The sequence below is a fragment of the Astyanax mexicanus genome, chromosome 22, assembly GCF_023375975.1.
Source record: "Astyanax mexicanus isolate ESR-SI-001 chromosome 22, AstMex3_surface, whole genome shotgun sequence".
Taxonomy (NCBI): domain Eukaryota; kingdom Metazoa; phylum Chordata; class Actinopteri; order Characiformes; family Acestrorhamphidae; genus Astyanax; species Astyanax mexicanus.
In genome coordinates, this window is record NC_064429.1 from 18971745 (window position 1) to 18995267 (window position 23523).

Consider the following 23523-nt stretch of genomic DNA (forward strand, 5'->3'; position numbering starts at 1 on the left):
CACACACACACAGCCTGTTATAGTACACACACACACACACAGAGCCTGTTATAGTACACACCCACACACCCACACACAGAGCCTGTTATAGTACACACACACAAACACACACACACAGAGCCTGTTATAGTACACACACGCACGCACACAGAGCCTGTTATAGTACTGCTACACGCACACACACACACACACACACACACACACACACACACACACACACACACACAGCCTGTTATAGTACACACACACACACACAGAGCCTGTTATAGTACACACCCACACACCCACACACAGAGCCTGTTATAGTACACACACACAAACACACACACACACAGAGCCTGTTATAGTACTGCTACACGCACACACACGCACACACACGATCAGCATCCCTAGACCCCAAAACCAACCGTCGCGCACACCCCAAAGGTGTGATCACGTTTAGAGTGTAAATGAATCTAGATGATATTTACCTTGGTGCCCCTGCGCATCAGCCCAGTTCAACCCGTGCGGTTTCTCGTAGCACTTGGCGCGCGGATTCCTCAAACATTACAACGTTCCTCAACTGTCAGCTATCCTGAAACCTTTGAAGTTTGTAGGTAGGTAGCAAACCTAACTAAGTATTACGTACCTTTTTGAAATATAATTTATTTTGACTTAATAAATATTTTGGCCGTCAAATATGATTTATAACCCTATCTGTGTTGCCTCTTCAGTTAGCTAAGCTAGCTAACTTAGCAGCATATCAAGGTGATATTATCTGAAGCTAAATTATCTCAGAATGTAGCATTAAACACATTTCATGTTAATGTAAATGTTAATGTTGCTATAACAGTTACTAACAGACAACCAAAAAGTATGTTTTTACTTGAAATTCAAATTGTTAACTATCTAGTGTCTAGGCCAGAACAGAAGTACTGTTTCGGTATTTACGTTAGCTAAGCTATAAACAGTTAGCTAGCTAGGATAGAAACCAGCCAGTTTGCTAGCGTTAGCTTAAATGCTTTTACAAACATACATACTGTAAAAGCATTTAGGCTTGCTAGTTAACCAATTTGGTAGTTAGCTAGCGAATTGGTCTTTACTAGCTAACCTAAATGCTTCCACAGAACTTTTGTTTAGATGTTGTACATTAGCTAGCTAGTCAGCTAGGTTAACTTAGTGGTTGTGTGTCTCTACAAGTCACTGTGTAATGTTTGTTTTAGCTAGCTTTTTAGTTAAATAAAATGGTGCTGTGTCTGTGAGTTAATATAAAAAAATCTTTATTTGTATTGTTTATTCCAGAGTTCAGTAATACGTTCCTGCACACTCTGCTAATTCGTTAAAAGTGTATGTTATTAACTTAGCTAGCACATTTTTATATAAACACACTCACTACTACCAAATAAGCTTTAGTCAACATTTCTCTAATTTGTAAAATCACACTAGAAGTTGTTTGTGTATGCAGTATATTAGTATACTAGAGACAAAAATGTTTTACTTGAAAAAGTTTAAAATTAAATTACACACACACAGTTATCCTGTTAGACACAACAGGAGAATTTAACAACATTAAGTAAAATAGTGGAGCTTTTCAGAGCAATTAAATTATTCATGTTTTATATTGGCAAAAAAAGGAAATAGGAAAATCATAGATACATTTTATTATTGTCAGTAAATTAATATGTTTTAATGTTGCTGCCCCTACTTTCGCTTCTGCTGGTGCCCAATTTTCCAAGTACTTATTTCAAGAATGTGATGCTGAATTTAAAATGGTCATGTCATACAAAAGAAAAAACATAACAGCATTATATTTGTAAATATGACTGCAATAAACATATTTAACATTAAACTATTACTGTACTTTGATTCTATTAGTTGATAGTTGTATCTATAGAAACAAGCGTACAATTAAATATGTGTAGAGAAGGTATAACTTGCTTTTAGAGCCTACTCAGAAAATATAAATAAGAAAAACTATACTGGTGGGTGTGTAATGCTCTCAGGGAGTAAGATATAAATTTACTGAGGAGGAGACATCAATGAATTATTAAATGATCTTTATTTTAATTGTCTTTATATTATTTTAATCTTTATAATCAACACATTTTCCTTATAATTAATGTAGATGTATTTATATATTTAAGTATTACAGTATGGAGGACCAAAAATGACATACGTATAAATAAATAAATAAATAAATAAATGCACATATAAATGTAGAAATAAATAAATGTTGAAATAAATAAATGAATAAATAAATAAATGTTGAAATAAATAAATACATATATAAATACACATAGAAATGAATAAATAAATAAATATATAAAAAATAAATACACGCATGAATAATTGTATAGGTAAATAAATAAATTAATAAATACATTTCTAATTTTTTATATTTATTTTTATTTATTCATTTATATGTGCATTTATTTATTTTTTCATTTATTTATTCATTCATTTATTTCAACATTTCTACATTTATTTATTGATTTATTGCCACATTTATTAATTTATTTATTTCTGTATTTCTGCATTTGTATGATAGTTAGGTAGGCAGTCCTATCCTCGCTCTAAAGCAGGATTGGTTTTTGAGCTGCAAAAGTTTTGGTTCTACTGCTTGTCACTACCCGATCTGTACCCCCTGCCCGATTTGTTCCGCGCATGCGCACGCATGCGCATTGCAAACTGAGCAGGGGCACAGATCAGGTAGGCAATGCCAAGTTGTGGTTCCGCTCACACTGTCGCAAACAGCTTGTAAAACGCGGTTTCAAAATGAAGGACTTATGTTTTTACAGAGCTCTGAAAGAGTACATTTTAAGTGGAACATTTACTCCACCATGCAACAAAAAAATGCGCAAGGAAATGCGGCGTGTGTCTGAAAACTTCCTAGCAAAAGGTAAGTTAAAATCATATCATATTTTAGAAAGGTTTGCGTTAGCTGAGGAAGCGAAGTGTCCCGTTATGTGAACTAGTTAGTATAGCTAGGTTAACTATGCTAGCTAATTTAGCTCGGAGTATTTTATTATATCAATAAGTAATTAAATATGAAACGTGTTTTTTTTTCGGCAGACAACCGATTGTTTTACACTGGACCAAATAAAACGTATATGAGACTAGTTGTTTGTACTGAGGAGGAAAAAGGTCTGTTTTGATGGAGTGCCATAACTCCGGCACCGGCAACCACAACGGTGTACGAGGCACGAGAGACAGGGTGATTGCTGGATACTTCTGGCCTACCCTAATGAAAGATGTAACTGAGTGGGTATGTTGTGAAGTTATAACACAATTTCTTATTTATTTCCAGAGCGTAAAACTGCAACACAGTACATATAAATGTTTTATTTAGTATAAATATTACAGTATTATTCATACAAGGCTGAAGTTGGTTTGATATTCGCAGCTCCTGATTCGTTTGGTTGTATGTACACTACCTTCCATCACTTACTTTCTCCAGTTTTACTTTAACGTGCTGTTCTAGTGTAATTCATTCATTTACTAAGTAGAAAATATCTAAACTAGAGAATTAGCCTCATACTTTAAGAGAAAACCTGGCATTAGCCTGGCCAGAGCTAATTGTATACTGTATAATATTTATTTTAATTATTGAATATATAATTAACAATTTAATATATAATGAAAAAAATATTTAATAAAATTATATTTTAAAAACCTTTGTGAGCCATACTGCACAAAAAATGAATAAAAAGCTAATGTTCCAATGTGATTTCAAATAATTTTTTCATCTTGGGCCTGACCAAATACACATGATATGAAATTGAAGTCTCCTATGTTAAGGAAAACCTAGAACTAGCCTGGCCTGAGCTGATTTTATACTGTAAAATGAATTAGCAACATGACATACGAGCCATAATGCACCAAAAATTGAATATTAAGCTGACGTTCCAGTATGATTTTGAAGGACTTTTTCATTTTGGACCAGAACAAATAAACATGAGATGAAGAGTTCTAGTATTCACAAAATCGCACTGGAATCACTGGCTTTATATTCATTAATTTTTGTGCATTATAGCTTGTATGCCATGTTGCCAGTTCGTTTTAAAGTATAAAGTATTTCAGGTTCTTCTTAAAGTAGAAGACTAAAACTCATTATATCATGTGTATTTGGCATGGCCCAAGATTAAATATCCTTCAAAATCGTACTGGACCATCAGCTTATATTAAGTTTTTGCTGCATTATGGCTGTGTATGCTATGTTGCTAATTCATTTTACAGTATAAAATCAGCTCGGGCCAGGCTAATTCTAGGTTTTCCTTAAAATAGGAGACTAGAATTTCATATCATTTATCAGTATCAGTATTTGGTCTGGCCCAAGATGAAAAAATTCTTAAAATCACACTGGATTTTTTTTTTGAGCGCAACGGCTTTTAAAATATTATTGTATTTTTTAAATTATATATAAAATTTATTAATTTAATATTCAGTAATTAAAATAAATATTTTACAGTTAACAGTTAGCTCTGGCCAGGCTAATGCCAGGTTTTCCCTTAAGGTAGGAGGCTAATTCTCTATTTAAGATGTTTTCTACTTAGGAAATGAATGAATTACACTAGAACAGAAAATAAGTGGAAGGTCATGTATATAAAATTGCATTTTATAACATAATGTATATTTACATAGTTAATAAACAGCTGTACTACTTTTCTTCATTATAGCTCCTTCAGTGTTGATATGTGAGGTGTTAAATATAATATGCGGAACAGTTTGTGAACGCTCCCTTTAGTTCACGGTGGTTCAGTGAAGCGGCAGCTGCGAATATCAAACCAACTTCAGCCTCATATTATTTATTCAGTAGAAACAAAAGAAATCTTTCATAGATAGTTACCAAGATTCTGATTTTGTATAAAAATAGTGTAACAAAAACAAAGTAATGTAACGACAAATATTATTGTGCACGAAATTATATAGCACACCCCTTGTTCTAATATGAATTTATGATATGCATTTTATTTTACTTTTTGTACATGTTTAGACACTGTCCCAACTTAATTCTTCTTTTTTTTTGTTTTTTTTAGGTGAAGTGTTGTCGCCGCTGCCAACTAAATGACCCCATGAAGACGGGACACCAGTGTTACATTCTATTAAGGTATTCCAAATTCTGTTTTGTTTAATAGAGAAAATAAATGTTTTGAAAGGTAATGGAAAATATGTGTTTAGGTGAAGGCTGCATGGGAGGTGATTGGCCTGGATTTAATTGGCCCACTGCGAGAAACTGGTCAAAAAAACAAGTATGTGTTGACCATGACTGATTTATATACAAAGTGGGTTGTTGCTGAGCCACTGCAAAATAAGACTGCAACTGAAGTGTCAGCAGCCATCATAAAGACACTCTACTTGTTCGGCATGGTCAAGAAAATTATTACTGACCAAGGGAGAGAGTTCGTTAATGAGGTAAAAGTCTAGTATAATGTGAATTCTTAACATTGATATTTATCTTAATTAGCACACATGTTTTTCTGACATTCTGCTATGCACACTGTATTTCCTTTTTGATGATTTGCACACAGCTGAATGAAAACATCTTTGCAACTCTGAAAATCAAACATGCTGTCTCAAGTGCCTACCACCCTCAGACAAATGGGCAGGTAATTTTCAACATAATTTTATTTGACATTTCCCTGTAATGTTAAAAAAAATTAGGAAATGTTTTAATTGTTGTTGTTTTTTATATATATATAGGATGAGCGAACAAATCAAAATGTCAAACGTGTATTGCGGAAGTATGTAAATGAAAGCCATAATGATTGGGACATCCATTTACCTGCAGTTGTGTATGGTATTAACACTGCTAAGCAAGTGGGTATTCATTATACATTCATTATGGTCGATATATAATGTAATTGATATATAATGTTTTATTTCTGATAACTTAATTTGTTTTTAACCAGTCTTCAACCAGGCACACCCCGTATTTCTTATTCTTCCATCGGCACCCTCATTTGCCAGAGGTTATGAACGCCTGTCCCATGGGAGAAGACTTTAAAATTGCTGACCCAGAAGATGATCTTGACACCCGAGTAAATGAAATGAAAATTTTAAATGAGAAGGTTAGGTCCAAATTCATGTAGTCTGACCACAGAAGTTTTTTTTAATTCAATGGCATGTAGTAAAGTGTAATTTTTTTTTTTTCAGGTGCTTAGCAACATTGAAAATGCGCAGAAAAGACAACAAAAGTCTTACAGGAACCGTAAGAGAAAGCTAATGAGCACAATCAGTCCTGGCGATGAGGTCTTGATTTCTCAAGATTTCAATATAAAACAGAGAAAAGACACCCTTGCTGACCGCCACAAAGGTCCTTTCACTGTGGATAGTATCTCTAAAAAGGGTGTGGCATCAGTGGTGAAAGATAATGGGACTCGATGTTGCATCAATGTCTCACGGCTAAGGCCTTTCTACAGGTTGGAAAGTAAGAGCTAAGTAGTGTTTTTTTTGTAATGGTTGACATGTAAGGTGTATATTGTAAAGTTTATTTTATTAATATTAGACTTAATTTTTTTATTGTCTCTTCAGATCATGGAGCAGTTCCATGTGTGTCACTTCAGGACCATGAGTATGGTACACCTGATGAAGCAACAGACCATCCTTATGCTTTTTCTGGAGAGAAATGGGAAAAAGACTTGGGTCCTCTCCAGGAAAAACTGGTAGGGGATGATTCCACCTAGCCCATTCCAAATTTCACTCTCCTTCACACACTGTTAGACACTACCAATAATTTTTTGCAATCGTATATTCAGACCATCTCTCACATACTTACACTCTCACACCATTCTCACCCCCCCTCCCTTGCTAACTCTTTTAATTGCAGTTGAAATATGTCCTGGACAAAAGCCTTCCAGCAGCAGAATTGATTGTTAAAGATGACAATATCTGTCTTACACGTGAGGACTTGTGGAGTCTTGGGTTAAATCAGTGCATGGAGTCTACTGTAAGTATATTCATGTTGCAGCATGCTTGCTCAAAGGCACAGAAATAGTTTTTTTTTGTGTGTAATTTATGCCTTTATTTTGTTTTATTACGTCTAGATTGGGAATGCATGTTTTAAGATCATCAGAGAAGCTGCTCAAAAACATGTAATTAATTACAGAAGCTCAAACATTGTTATTTTGTATACTTCTTCATGGGTACTTGTATACATTTGCTAATCTTGTTGTGTTGTAAATAGGGGAAAGATGTTTACATTGCTGACATGTATGTGGTTCCCACATGGAAAACGATGAATGTGGACCCACTCTCAAGTTTACCGGTAAAGTGAAGTTAAACACACACACAGACAGACAGTTGCACATTAATGCAATGATTTCTGTACAATGCACAGTAGTTGAATGGTTGCATTTTCTTTCTCTACACCAGAACAATCTGTGTTCCAAGGATGCGATTTTGTTCCCTGCATGGAGTATGCAACAGAATCAACTGGATCACTATTTGCTATGTGTTGAGTTACAGTTTCAAAAAATAGATATTCAGATTTTTAGAATGAAGTTTGTTGATTAGCTTATCATTTTGAAATATGTCCATTGCAGGTTTTACTGGTTGTGGAGAGAGAGATCATTTTTCTAGATTCTGTACTCCCTGGTGGTTTTGGAGATGACTCGTACAAAATGATATTTAGGTTAAAAGAGAGGAAAAAGTTGCCCTTGTTCAGTGGCTTTTACCAATAATATTTTACGCAAGAGCCATGTTCTGTGGCTGCTGATTTACACAAAAGCCTTGTTCTATGGCTGATGATTTACAAAAAGCCTTGTTCTATGGCTGAAAATTAACAAAAAGCCTTGTTCTATGGCTGATGATTTACAAAAAGCCTTGTTCTATGGCTGAAAATTAACAAAAAGCCTTGTTCTATGGCTGATGATTTACAAAAAGCCTTGTTCTATGGCTGAAAATTAACAAAAAGCCTTGTTCTATGGCTAATGATTTACAAAAAGCCTTGTTCTATGGCTGATGATTTACAAAAAGCCTTGTTCTATGGCTGCTTATTTATAGCTTTGTTCTTTTGTTTTATGTTTACGCAGAAGCCTTGTTCGATGGCTGTAGGATTAGGTCTCATTTTATGAAACTAGACCATGGAGAACAATTGTATGACTATAGGTTTCAGTAAGTGTGTGTCCATAATTAATTTTTTTTTCCATTTTATGTGCAGACATATTGCAGGCCAGATTGACCCAAGACCCTGGACAGAGAAGACCGGCAGAAGTTTTGATGTAAAGCCTTTTCTTTATTTTCTTACTGGGTTATATAAAACTCTGGACATCAGTTGGCTTAAATGTAATGTAAGACTATAGATATTTTCTTTTGAAGAGAATTTTCTACTGTGATTTTGGGAAACGTTGGGGCCATGACTAGCCCACCAGTTGATACTTTTTGCTATATTCATTCGTCTTCTTTCCACCATACATTCTTTCTTGTCCAGACCTAGGGACTTTCTGTCTATTTTACACAATTTGAAACAATCTCTATCTTCAGCACATCTACTTCATGTATTAATGGCTTTTGGCAGTAACTCAGTAAGGGGGAACCTAAGCTTACTTTAGTGAAGCACTTGTCTACATCTGTTTCTATTGGTTCAACACCTTTACTTAACAGTAATATTTAATATTTTGTTTCCAGCACTTCCCTCAACAAACTTCTGGGAACTACTGTGGCATCCTTATACTCATTGTAAGCATCCTTTTAAGTTGTGATAAGCAGCATTTTGAGTTATTGGGTATAATAGAGAGATTTATTTTTTTACAGTATGCCCTCTGTATCTGCACCAATACCCCATTTATCTTCACAGAGGTCAGTTGCATCTATTAATATAGAAAAAATATTTCAAACCCCACCCCAATCGTCTGATCATTGTTATATATGTTTTAGAATGATGTGCCATTAATCCGCCAGTGGTGGTGCATCCTACTGATGGAAAGATTTCAGATTGAAGGGTAAGGCCACTCTGCTAAAGTATTCATGCCTTTTCTGCATTTTATTTCATTTGATTACCTGCTGATTAAGTTTTTTGATTCAACAGACATGGCCAGAGGTTTGCTTTCTGGACTGACAAGGCTAGCAGGCTATTGCAAGGGACCCTTCAGCCACTTTTTAGGGTATCTAGGTCAATCACTTCAGACATTCCACCTCATGTGCAAACCATGGTCAACCGCACAGCCCAAGAAAAGAAGCTGGTAGACTTTGCTGTACAAGACCATGGAGTCCGGCAACATTTGTTGGTATGTTTGTCACACATTAACAATGTTTGTTATTTACAATTTGCACATTGTTTTACCATTACAGTGTTATAAGCAAATAAGCAAAAGGCCTTATAATTCATGCTTGTTGTCACCATGTGTTGGGGGACTTTTTTTTTTTTTTTTTTTTTTTAATGTGGATTTACAGTCCAAAACTTTTAACATAAACTACTTTTGACATTCAACTAGAAATGTTAAATGTTTGCTCATGTTTTGATGAAGTGCTTTTGGCACTTTGCCTTTTGACCTAAGGGTGTACTCTGTGGAAAAGAGCCTTCGAAGTGGCTCAGCAGAATCCAGAAGGGATCATCTCTACGGGTGCCAGTGTACCTGGACTCGGAGGAAGAACAGGACTCCCTATTTTTCTATCTTCAGGATGTCCTGAAATCTGCACCAGTAGAATTCCACATTGAGGATCAAGTGCAGTTCATTTTGGATGTTTTGTTCCCAGAGGTAAGGTTACTAGGTATGCAGTAAATATCTATTAACAATGTTAAATAGCCTGTTGTGACTTAAGTTACATAAAAATTTTAATCAAATGTATCTTTTTTTTAAATCCAATAGAGTAGTACTGTGAGACCATGATAACCACAATACATTTTCTCAGACAGTTATTGGGTCATTTTCAGCAGTGACACTAACGCTAATGCTGGAGTTTTTAAACACCTCAGTTTCACTTGCTTGACCTGAATAGTCCACCGGCGGTGGACATCCAGTGAGCATTGATGAAGGACTAGAGTATTGACAGCACCAACTATGCAGCAACAGACTCAGAGCTTCTATCTGACTTTACATATACACTGTGGTGCAGATAGGTAGGAGTGTCTAATAGAATGAGAGACAATAAATGGACACAGTGTTTAAAAACTCCAGCAGCACTGATATATCTGATCCACTCACTGTACCAGCACAACATGCACTAACACCTCATACACCACCACCATTGCTAATCACTTCTAATCACTGCACTGCAGTGCTGAATCTTTATAATGCAGTTTTATAATTTATATTTAATTTTTTTAACCCTTTTGTTAGTGCATCACCCAAGCCATGTCTACACTACAGGGAATAACTATACAAGAGGCTGAAGAGTTGTTTCTTTCAGGTCCTAACTACAGCAGAAGGTAAAAACAGTTACCTGTGTTTGAAATATCTGTATGAATGTTTATTTATTGTGACTACCATTTTAATTGGGTGGGTGGTTGCGTGTTTGTGTCGGGGTACTTTGAGTTGGGGAGGGTGGGTTTTTGTGTTGTGGTGGGTGTTTGTGTCGGGGGGGTTGGGTGTGTTGGGGTGAGGTGGGGTGGGAGTGGGGTGAGGTGGGGTGTGTTGAGGTGGGGTGGGGTGTGTTGGGGTGAGGTGAGGTGGGAGTGGGGCGGGGTGAGGTGGGGTGAGGTAGGGTGGGAGTGGCTGGGTGGTTGTGTGTTGAGAGGGATGTTTTTCTTTTGTTTTGCTTTTTGCTCTCATGCTTTCTCTGAGAAGAAAATAAACTGGTATTTTGATAAATGTGTTGTACCTTATTTTTAATGGTTAGTAGCATATTGATACAGGACCACATTTAGAGACATGGTATTTGGTTCCCATTTCTAAACATTCTGCTGTGTATTTTAAGCAAAAATAAATGTTTTTTATTAATAAACTCTTTGTTAGCTTGAGGAATACTACAAATGGTCAAAGACCACACCACCACCCCATTAGGGGTGGGAATCGTTTACTATCTCACGATTCGATTCGATTCCGATTTTGGGGGCCACGATTCGATTCAAAATCGATTTTTGATTCAAAACGATTTGAATTATAAAAATTTCTGCTTCTGGCTTATGAATCTTATTGAAAAAAAAAACCCTCCATAATATACACTGGTCCTGGAGCAGGTAATGTGTTACAAAAACAATAAAATGTGCAGGAATGTGGGTCCTCAGTGACAGAGGAATCACTGGGATATCACAATGACGTTAATGAACAATAAATAAATAATAAATAACACTGCTTTATTACCAGGCTACTAGCGGTGGTGTGTAGGTGACGCTGCTGGGCTGATGTGATGATAGCAGTGGAGCGCTAAAGTTCAGGAGCAGCTGCTGATTAACTAGTTAATTTAAGGTCGTTGTATTTCTTCAGAAAGGGGGCAGGAGGTGGAGAAATTAATTCATATGGTCCATTCCTTAATTCCTCTGTGATGAGGAGCTGAAATTAGCTCTGATTAGCTTATTGTATTTTTCCGTTCCGCCTTAAATGCTGCAGCCCGCTGCCACCTGTAGCGTTATTTAAGGTGGAACTGGAAAGTTAGCTAGTTAGCTAGCTAACAGTTACTGAAACTAACTACTAGCGATCTTTTTTATGCTTGTTATGAAGCATTCTGCCATAAAACATTGAAACTACACGTTAATCTAATGTAATATAGTGCTTGTTCTGCCATCTTACCGGTGATTCTCAAACACCTACGCTCTGTGTGTGTCTGGAAGATCTCCGTTTGAAAGGACAAGCGCTATCCCCAGGGTTGCCAGGTCCAACAAAAATACCCAGCCCAAAATCAGTCTAAAACCCGCCCCTCAGAATCGATTTTGGGACATTTTAAATCGATTCTGAATCGTAGTAAATGAGAATCAAGATTCTTATGTGAATCGATTTTTTGGCACACCTCTACACCCCATATAATGGATATAACCCAAACAGGTTTGTTATAATGGTAAACAAATTAAATTTTTTAAATGCCTCATACACCCTGTAATGTTAAATTTGACAAAGCATAAAATGCACAGTTTATATATCAACTGCTCAAGAACAAAGAACATTATTTTCTAGTTGATGTTTGTATTTTACTTATTTATATCTCCCAGTCTATCTAGATTACAGAAAGATAAACTGCTAGTTAGCCTATGCGAATTATTGTGTTCTGGCTCTATTTATTTATGAATTTATTCATTCATTAATACTTTGATACTTGAGCATGTAGATGTTAATCTTATCGCTAAAGGTGTAATTAAGTTAATAAAATGTGAAGTAGTTTACAGACTTGGCATATGTAAAAAAAAAAACACCACATACATACATTTTAATAGATTATTTTGTTTGATTTTCGAAATATTTAGTTTAAACACCTATCAGTCTATCTATAATTCAGAAAACGGAAGTTAAGCTTGAGCAGCGACCTCACAGAGCCGAAAACTGTTGACGCATGCGCACAACGGCTGGTGTAACAGCCGTGGCTACCTGATCTGTGCCCCTGCTCAGTTTGCAATGCGTGCGCATGCGCAGAACAAATCGGGCAGGGGGTACAGATCGGGTAGTGACACTGCTCCTGCCTTGGCCTGCAGCGGCGACATTTTTAAGCTGTTGACCCTCATTCATTTTCAGCAGTTGTTACTGCAGTAGGGGTTATAGCCGCGATGTTGCTGTGCCGTCCCTTTTGTTCTGTCTCACTGATACCGGAAGTACAGGACGGTGGAGATAAATAAATAAATGAAGAAATGTGGAAATAAATAAATGTAGAAATGTTGAAATAAATAAATGAATGAATAAATAAGTGTTGAAATAAATAAATGAATAAATGTTGAAATAAATAAATGAATGAATAAATAAATAAATGCACATATAAGTAAATATATAAATAAATATATAAATAAATAAGAAATGTATTAATTTATTTATTTACCTATGCAAATATTCATTCATTCATTCATTTATATGTGCATTTATTTATATATTTATTTATTTATTTCAACATTTATTTATTTATTCATTTATTCATGTATATATTTATTATTTCTACATTTATATTTGCATTTATTTATTTATACTTATGTCATTTTTGGTCCTCCATAGTACAGCTCAAACACACACACACAAAAACCTATACAGTATGTGTGTATATGTACAGTACTGTGAAAATGTTTTAGGCCGATGCAAATTTCTTAAAACCAATCATCTCAATATTAAGTTGAGTTAATATTGAGTTTTACTTGGCAAAGGTACCACGTATTAAAACAGATACAAATAAAAATAAATACGGTAAAAAGTAACAAGAAGTCCACAGGTGCCAAACCTTTGTTTGGGCGAACCTATTAAACCAATGTTTTTCATAGTACAAAGTAGGGCTGTGAATCTTTGGGAATCCCAAAATTCGATTCAAAATTGATTCTTGGGGTCACAATTCAATTTTTTCCTGATTCTTTCAAATCAGTTGGATTTCTTTTTCTTCATCCTCCATACTTTAGCGGCGCAACAACAAACACTGTAACACAACACTACATGCCCCTCTGTAGCCTAATAGGGAGAGGCAGTAAGAGCACTGTCGTGGGGAGCTTTTTAACTGTACCGCGGAGCTCAGCTAGTTAAAGAAACAGTCCGGCGTCTCCGTTCTCGTATTTGGTCTTCATAATGCATGCATAATGTTGTTACCCCTGTCTTAACTTTTGGAACATGTTACAGGCATCAAATTCAAAATGAGTGAATATTTGCAACATTAAATTTCTTGTCTTTGTAGTGTATTCAATTGAATGAGTTAAAAAGAATTTGCAAATTGTAATCTGTTTCTGTTTTCTTTTTTTCCCTTTATTTTTTTAATATGTAAACTTTATGAATTAAACGTAAATTTAATATAAATCTTTGTTTTATGTCTTTCTTTGAGCTTCCAGACAAAGTTTTTCTCTCATTAACACTAATTGAGTAAACAGAATACTCTATTTAAACCAATGGTAAATTCCTTATTAGTGTTTCCTATAATAATATATAATAATCATATTGATGTACTGATGTACAAAGTGGTTATTTACATAAATTTTATGTACAAATAGCTTGTAGCTTGTAGTAGTAGGAATAACATTGTAGGTTCCTGAACCTACTAGTTCTTAGAAAACAAATTCACCAACAGTAAAAGACAAAGTACCTTCAGTTACAAAAGTTTTGCTTAACTTGTGTTGGGCACTGGACCAAGTTCGGTGGCAGGATCTCAGCCAGCTTCAAGAACAGTCAGAAACCAGTGTAGGCCCAGTCCTGGTCCTACGTTCAAAAAGACACTGGGCCGAGTCCGGTGACCGAATCTCAGCCAGCTTTGAGGAGTCAGAAACCGAATAAGGCCCAGACTTGGTCCTACGTTCAAAAAGACACTGGGCCGAGTCCGGTGACCGACTCTCAGCCAGCTTCGAGGAGTCAGAAACCGAATAAGGCCCAGACTTGGTCCTACGTTCAAAAATACACTGGGCCGAGTCCGGTGGCCGGTTCTGGGCCACCTTTGAGGACAGTCAGAAACCAGCTAAGGCCCAGTACTGGGCCAGCACTCGGTGGCTATCTGGGTAGAGGCTAAAAGCTAATGCTAGGTGCACCAGTGAGAGGAGAATGGGTGATTAGAGCCCAATACCTAACACCACTCACGTCAGAGTCGAAGGTATGGCTAACTGGAGGCTAAAAGCTAATGCTAGGTTTACTGGAAAAGAGAGATATGTTGTGGTTATATGTTTATTACCTTTGCATGAAAGCTTTCTTTTCAAATATTTGAAAAGGCTAAAAGCTAACTTGACATTAAGAAGACTTAAAAATCAGCACAGCAGTACTGTTTGGTAAGACTTACTGTATATATTTATCTATTTTTTTGTACGTTTTACAGTTCTAAGCTAATCACTACTAGCACATTCATTGCTATGCTATGTCACTGCAGGGCCATCTCAATGACGTAAACCATCCCGTAACAGTAGAGCTTGTCTCCTTTTTCACAAGTCCACCATTAAAGGAAAAACAGCATGTTTCTTTCTGAGGCAGACTAATAAGGGTTTTAATGGGCTTGTTAAATCACACCTGAGCTTTTTTTCCACTCCAGCCAAAGTCAAAGTGCATTTTTTTGGACTTTTTAATTACTTTCTCTCATTTCTAGTTTTAGTAACTTTAAACTACACTACTTTTTAAAGTAAGCAGGATTTAGTCTTGACTATTCACCTTATTCTGAGCGATGATAAGGGATGTTTACTTTGTGTTAGAATGTCTGGTGCAGCAGATGACCATTAATATAAATTACACTCACAGTTATAATAAACTTACAAAATAAGTAATGTAATATTAGGAGTTCCATTTAACTGATATCCACCACCTTCCACAGAAATTGAGCTAGTTTATGAGCTAGCTAGCTAATTAATAAATATTTCCCATTATCTCAGTGTTTTATTATATACTTGTTATATATTATGTATTACGTAATATATATATATACATATATATATATTTTTTTTCATTACTGAAATGGATCAGTTTACACTAGCTAGCTAGCTATGTACTCGGTAGTAGTGTGGTAAGGGACAGGCAGGGTCAGTAACAGTATTGCAGCAAATACAAATAACATACCAGAGTGTAGTCAGGCAAGAACAGGGTCATACACGGTAAATGCAGCAGACAAAAGGGCAAAGATAAAAGAGTGATCAAAAATACAAAATTGGATCGGCAACGGAGATAAACAATAAAGAGAGTCTGAAACAAAAAACAAGTAGGTAACAAAGGCAATGTTGTACAATAGCTAGATAACTAGAGTAGGGGTATTTATACAAGACAGGCCAAGTGAAAACAATCAGTAACTTTGGAAGCGGGAACGCCGAAGAGTCAGGTAAGTCTGGTGTAATGGGCATGCTGGGAAGTTTAGTCCAGAGTCCAGAGTAGGCAAACTGACAGCATTAGGACTAACACACAGTACTATTGTCAGTGTAGCACCAGATTCCACATCTTCCCAAGTCCTATGGAGCTGTGTCTATGGTTGATGGCTACATTTTCGCCAATTACGCCAAATGGCTTATTTCTATATTAACCCTTCAAACCTAAGGTTGTTATTTATAAGTTAATCTTAAGGCAGAAACTGTTTTGCATGATTTGCCCATCAGTTAGTTTAGTACGTATCTACAGAGCTCTATTTTAGGGCCTATGAAATGATGACAGTAATGTATGGCGTCACATTAATGTCAAAAGTCAGGGGCGCAAAAATACCAGGTGAAAAAAATTAACCAGCGAGTTTTAACTTTTTGCGTATGTAAATTAACTTCTTGTGAGCACAAATGAGAAACTAGCGAGCAAAAAAAAGGACTCTTGTGCGCGCTGAAGAAAATGTTGCTCTCAAGCTTATTTTTTCTCCTCTCAGGTGCTTTTTTTTCCTCCTGCGCTGTGTGAATTACCTGCAGCAGTTTGTGCTCGACTGAGTGTTTTGCGACTGAGGGAAAAATGATTGGAAAACAATAAATGTAGAAAATAGACAATGTGTGACATCAGAGTAATGAATAAGAATGAATAGATCTTAATACAAGGACACTGTAACACCATACTTATTTTTCTGATATATATTTAATGTTAGACTTAACAAATTATTATCATGTGCTTCTTTTGCTTCCATAATATTGTAATTCTCACGTTTCGTTGGATTTGTGTTGATAAAAAACAGATGATGATAAATTGAACTCTGGTGTTTAGTTTATTTATTTGAGTATTTAGGAAATGGCATCCCAATGTAACTTCTGCTGTTCATTCCTAATATGTATACTTATATGTAATATTTCTGCACTAATAATCATAAATAAAAGTTAGAGAATGCTCTTTAGCTTTGAGCTAAAGCTAATAAACAACATAGTAAAAAGGTGAAATATCGCTCATCTTTCTACAAAACAAAATTCCTAAGGATTAGTAGGAGCGCATGACATATGACCTGATGTTGTAGATGTTGCTGGGAGGAACCTGCGGTGGATTACTGGTTGAAAATCTGGCTTGGAACGCCGCTATCTCTGAATCTCGACGGCGAATGGCGAAGGTGAGTCATCTTGAACTTTGCTGGCTTGCGCCGGCCTACAGAAGCAGCGTCTGTTTTGGGTTGTCACGTTGCCCCTCGTGAACTTTGGCTAGGAGAACAATGGCTATTCTGTTCCTGTCTCTCTCTTCTCTCTCTCCCTTTTTCTATTTCTCTCTCTCTCTCTTTTGGTCTTTTTTCTCTCTCTAGGGTAAGTAAGTATTTCCTGAGGGAACGAGAGCCATTATCACAGCCGAGGAGGGTCAGGTTTCTCGAGGCTCTCTGGCCTTCAAATCAGTACCTGTGGAGTATGAACGAGTGTGGCGTACTTTGCCAGAACCCTCCCAGCCAACCCTGAACTCACCAAATCCAACCCCCCAGCCCGGAGGTGCTCACTTTGTCATGCTGAATGTGGCTTGTCTCTCATGGGGGCCAGGGCAGGATGCAGACTTTGAGGCCTTGAAGAGAGAGAGAGAGAGAGAGAGAGAGAGAGAGGGTGAAAAGAGGAGGGTGAGGGATGTGGATACGGGTGCACAGCTGCTGGTAGGCTGAAGTTACGGGTTGAAAAGGTCACCGAAAGCAACGGTTAATCAATCTGAAGGCTGATACTGTTAAAGGAAGACAGAGGTTCTCGCCGTCCAGTTGTTTTGAAAGCCTAGAAGACATGTGGACGATGAAAGGCAGGACGCATACGAAAATCTGGGTCCTTTCGCATTTCCCGTCCTATATAGAAACTTGATGCGACAGAGTGTAAAAAAAAAAAAGAAACAAAAAAAAAAACAATTCTTGAGCCCAGTAAAGCTGATTAAAATGAGATTTTACCTAGAATGATTTGTGAACTTTCCAATGTTGTGTGTTTATGTTTAAGAAATTTGTAGAAACATTGCATATAAATTTGAGCACAGTAATCTTTGCTCATTATATATAGTAACAGTATTTTACCTAATATTAAACCTTGTAAAATTAGATAAAATAATACCTTATTTTAAAATCCTGCTTAATTAAACTTATCAATAAAAAAAAAAGAAATGGCTCTCAATATTTTGTGTGTGTACAATGTTGCAGATACTTTGCATATAAATATAAATAAAGTGAACATTAAAGAACTGAGCACACCTAACAACATATTGTAAGACTATTTGGGATGCCACGTGAAACAAACAATTCTGGAACTCTTAAAGCAGGATTACCTTCATGTCAGCCAGCTAGACTGTGTCAACCAAAAAGATTTTTATTTAAAAAAAAAAAAAAAAGACCAAAAATCTATTGTGGGTTATTCTTATAAAAAATATAGCAACATTTTTGCAACCTTATTATTAAGTAATGTCTGTTTAGGATTTTTAGAAAAATGACCATAAATCATGTACTGGTTTTATGTAGAAATATATTGTAACATTTTTGCAACCTTATTATTAAGTAATATTTGATTTAAGATTTTTTTTAAATAAAAATTACCTTATTATTAAGTCGTGTCTGTTTAAGATTTTCAGTAAATACGAACAACAATGATGTGTTTGTTTTTACGTAAAAAATATATTGCACCATTTTTGCAATCCTATTATTAAGTAATTTATTTAAAAAAAAAATTAAAAAAGTTTTACGTGAAAAAAATAGAGCGCGTCCTTTTTCAATCTTATTAAGTAATGTCAGTTTAAGATGTTTAGTAAAAATGACTAAACATGATGTGCTAATTTTGCGTAAAAAAAAAAATTTCAACCTTATCTTTAGAAAATGTCTGTTTTAAGATTTTTAGTAAAAATGACCAAAAAGAATGTTAAATAATGTAAAATTTTAATGCAAAAGTTTTGCAACCTTATTATTAGGACATGGCAGTTTAAGATTTGTAGTAAAAAATATCTAAATCTATCTATATCTTTTTGGGTTCTATTTATTACAATGTATTGCTCTACATTTTAGCTAAAACTATCACATCATTTAATTTTTTTTTTGGTCTACAAAACTCGCAATGCTAAGTTGTGAGAAACAAACGATGAAGAAAAAGGACCTTCACACCGGCCAGCTAGCCTGTGTCAACCAAAAAATAAAGAGAAAAGAAGAAAAAAAAAGCGAGAGGCTTTCCAGATGTGTGCCTCCGTCTTCATCCGTGATGAAGACGCACATATCTGGACATCGTAATCCTAGCCTGATTAATAGCTCGCTTGTGGTGGGATGTGCTGTCTGTGCTCTCGAGCTAAAGGGGGGGAGGCTAGCCAGCAAGAGATGGCCCAGACTATAATGTAGCATACATGCAGGTGTTGAATAGGATCGTTTGGGCATGTAGAGATGTGACAGTCTCGAGTGACACCCTGGCACATCCCCAAGAAACTGAAGACAAAAAAGAGTCAGAAAGAGCCTGAAAGAAACTGTAGCATCATTAGCAGCATGCTAAATAAGCCTTAACTTAGCCTAACAGAGCCTTGAGTGTGTTTTTAATCAGAATATGGATTTTTTTTTCCTTTTAAATACACTGGTAGACTTTCCATGATATCATATATAGACCTGGGTGGAGTCCTCAGGGTTCTTTAGATGCTAATCACAAGATCCCTGTGAATCCAGGTACAGGCAGCCCAGAGCCCATACACTCAGATTTCAAGGGATGTTACAGGCCAGACATCAATGCCTCAAATCTACTATACATAGAGGAGATAGGGGTTCTTAAGACATTTGTGTGTGTATATATATTTGTTTTCATAGGAAATGTGGCAACTTTAAAGGAGAAGGAAAAAAAAATCTTTATTTATATTCCATTCTTAAACATTTTTATTGGCCTTTTATTAGCACAGTAGAGCAGAGAAGGTAAAAACATTTTTTAACGCATAAAAAAAACATCAAAAAATGTATACTAATATACACAGTAAAAGTATTTAACCCCGCATTTTAAAAACATTTTATTAAGGCATGGCAGTTTAAGATTTGTTGTAAAAATGACCTAAAATTCTTTGTGGGTTCTACTTATTACCATATACTGACCCTATATTTTTAGCTGAAACTATCACATCATATTATTTTTTGCATTGAGGTCTATGAAAGCCACAATGCTAAGTTGTGAGAAACAAACGATGAAGAAAAAGGACCTTCACACCGGCCAGCTTGCCTGTGTCAACCAAAAAATAAAGTAAAAAGGAGAAAAAAAAAGCTAGAGGCTTTCCAGATGTTTTTTAACTCATAAAAAAAGGAAGAAGAAATGTATACTAATATACAACAGTAAAAGTATTTAACCCCGCAATGTGATTGGCTGAGAGATAACCTGAGAGTGCCAGTATTGCATGATAATGGCACTCTGACCAAAGCTGTTCAAGGATTTCTCCACATAGACTTCAGCCTTTATAATACAAACCCAGCTAACAATGTTTGGGTACTAGAATATTTTCTAAACGTTTTCTTAGATCGTTCATTCTGATGAGATTTTTTTGCATGTTCTTACAAAGTTTAAATGTAACATTTTACGTATTACACTTTTAATGCGCTGTAACGTCACTTATGTCAATGTTTTAAATTTAGTTTTTGGGAATCTTACTTTTAACTTTTAATGTTTCCATAATGTTTGTATTCATCTAGCTGGAAATGTTATTTGAGAAACGTTCTAATAATAACATTTTTGATACCAACCATTATCACATCACATGTTTTCAGAACGTTCCTGAAACATTATTTCTGACACATTAAACATTTCTGTCGCTAAACTCTCTTATAATGTTTCCTGTTATTTGTTGTCCTTTCCTGAGTTTTATTGCTTAAATGTTTGAAGATATATTGAGCACAGCCTTTACCAGGAGACTTGCTTTCAGTTTTTTTTTCCCCAGGAGAATGTTCCACATCTTCAAAGATCTCTACTCATGGTCCTAGAATAGACATACTGTACACACAAACATCAAACCAAAGTTTGTGACATTTGGAAACAAGGATTTGGATTTAGTCAATGAAACTGAGGTCTGAACTCAACAGGGCTTGTCAGCTGCCGTCATTATTACTCTTTATCAATCTTTTATCACGTCTTTCTGAGCCACAGTGTTGAGTCATCATGTAAGGGGAAAGATAGACAGATACTGTACATGTATAGATGTTTTTAGATCTGAAGTGAAAGTGAAACTTGGTTTTCTCCTCTCTCTTAACTGTTGATCTGATGAGGGCAGTTCTGGTAGCTGAGCAGGTCTGTCAGTGATCCCTACCATAGTTTTATAGGTGCCATTCTATCTTTCCTTTTCCCTATTCCCTTCTTATGAAAGTAGATTAAAAATAAACAAAGAGGTTTAAAAATAAATCAAGAGTAGCCTTTTACTTTTACCACAAAAAATAGAAAAGGTATAGAATTACTTCAAGTAAAATTCACATTTATTAGAGTACATTAAAGGAGCAATCTGATGTGTAATTAACTTGAGGTTTAGTTAAACATGATAACAAGAACAAACCTTTGCCAAATAGCCCACCTCCACTGACCCCCTGCATTCCGAAATACAGCACTTTTAGCCGATGCTGCCAACAGGCTTATAATGCTAGTGAGAGGGGCATAGAGTTGCACATGTTTTTACAAGTCTCGTAATAATAGGTAGGATAGGAGAACAGGTTGCAAAATCATTTCCATGTTTTCCAACAACAACTAGAATACATGCAATTCTACTAAGTGGAGTTATGACCATACCTTAATCTTGGGAGAAATTAACCACTGGATTCATCCACTCTCTTCCCTATATGAAGAGTTTGGTTCCAAAACGCTATAAATCCATTTTTATCAATTTGAGTAAAAAAGGGTTTTCTTTAGCGAGAAAGTGGTAGGCTGAAAACCACCGTTTTCTGTTTCAAACTATCAAATACCATACTAAGGTTAAAATAACACAAAAAAATCTAATCAAAATTTTAATATTTAAAGATTTATTTTTTAAAATAATTCGTTTTTTCGCAAAACGCAATAAATCCATGCCATGTTTTTTTTTTCTAAATGTCTCATATATCCTTTGGCATCAATATATATATTTTTTTTTACTGAAAATGTGCAAAATACAATATTAAATAACAGTACATTGTACATCTGAATATAATAGTTTGACCATTGGGCCTAAAAACACAAATTTCAAAACATTTCTTTTCGAAAAAGGTGCAAAATTTCATTAACGAACAAGACATTAAGACTATAAAATCCCCAATCTCAGCTTCACCCTCCTGCCAAGCTACCCCCAACTCCTCTTTCTTTCCTTCCATCCAAGGACGCGGGAAATACTAGCAAAATACAAAATACATTTTGCTATCTGTTCCCCTATCCCTCCTAACCCCATTCTCATCAATCGACTTTCGTTTTCAAATTGTTTTAATTTTAGGGCCCTCTGTAATCCACCAATAAATTGTATAGATACTTTAGTCTTGTTAATGGTATAAAAATAGCAATTTTTTCTCAAGAATAAGTAAAGTTTTTTAAGCTTTTCCACTATCTGTACCTGTATCTACATTAGCTTACTGAGGCTTGTTTCTGTTATTAGCTTGTTGCTAAATATCTGGGCTAAACGGACATATGTATTTGATCAAATATGTAAGGCAATTACATTCAGAGCATGACTCTCTTCCACAGCTTTTCTCTTTCCCGTACGTAGCGGCTCCAGTCCACTCAACGAAAGGGAAAACATTCTGACGTTTCCTTGTAAAATAGTGACTGTTAAAAGCACACTAGGTTTATAGGTCATTATTGACTTTATACATCTCAAACATGGCCCAATTACTTCAAATGTCCTTCAATAAAGTGGGGGAGTTGTTTAATTGCTTTTACCCACTAATATTAACCATGGCTTTATTATTTTTATAAGTACAAAATGGAATGATTTACAAACAGTTTCATAAAGTTGCCTGGGAACGGAGCCGCCAAATATTTGGCCTTATATTATTGACAGTTTTAATGTTTTAATGTTATGTTTTAACGATAGAACAGAAATTTTCTGAGAATATAATGGGTACAAATGTTGAAATAACTCTTGTTTTTCTTGCTCAAAGTCATCATTAGTTATTACTTACAGTACTTTGGGAAAATGTGTGAATAGAAATGTATAAATGGAAACATACAGAAGTCTGTCAGCTTCATACTGTCAGCTTATTATTTTTTTTTAGAAACAACTGTGTCAATTCACATCCATTCAGGGAGATCTGGAGACTATTTGGGCATTTTATGGAAGGTGATTATTTAAGTATTTTTTGTAATAGCATTATGAATATGTTTATGTGATTTACTGCATTTGTCATTTTATGTTATTGTAATTGATTTTATTTTTATTTTTATTATTATTCTGCTGTGTGAATGTGTGCATAAATGTAGGTATGTATTATAGATATGTATGACACGTGTTTGTGTGTTATATTTGGTTAAAAAAGCACTAATAAAAATAATATAAAAAAAAAGAAATAAATGTGTCATTCACAATAATTTACAGGTTATTTAAGCCCTAATTTCAGGGCATAACCATATATCGATCATTTTTTCCCTTTTTAAAACTTTGCTAACACTTTACAATAAGGGTACATCAATTAACAGTACTTGCAGCATAATATCTAATTAATTAATAATTGACACTA

General features: G+C 35.3%; 2 long non-coding RNA genes across 3 annotated transcripts; both read left to right on the plus strand.

Moving 5' to 3' along the window:
* Positions 1-291: 291 nt before the first annotated feature.
* LOC125786905 (uncharacterized) lies at positions 292-5114 on the plus strand. 2 transcript variants are annotated; one of them, XR_007428888.1, is made up of 4 exons: positions 292-596; positions 2778-2878; positions 3052-3244; positions 5016-5114. It is a non-coding gene; the product is annotated as an uncharacterized LOC125786905 (long non-coding RNA). The 2 variants fall into 2 exon arrangements; XR_007428889.1 differs by lacking the exon at positions 2778-2878 and having other exon boundaries at positions 5016-5111.
* A 2512-nt stretch (positions 5115-7626) lies between these two features.
* LOC125786903 (uncharacterized) lies at positions 7627-9975 on the plus strand. Its single transcript, XR_007428887.1, has 5 exons — positions 7627-8198; positions 8605-8655; positions 8731-8775; positions 8854-8918; positions 9005-9975. It is a non-coding gene; the product is annotated as an uncharacterized LOC125786903 (long non-coding RNA).
* The last annotated feature ends 13548 nt before the right edge of the window (positions 9976-23523 follow it).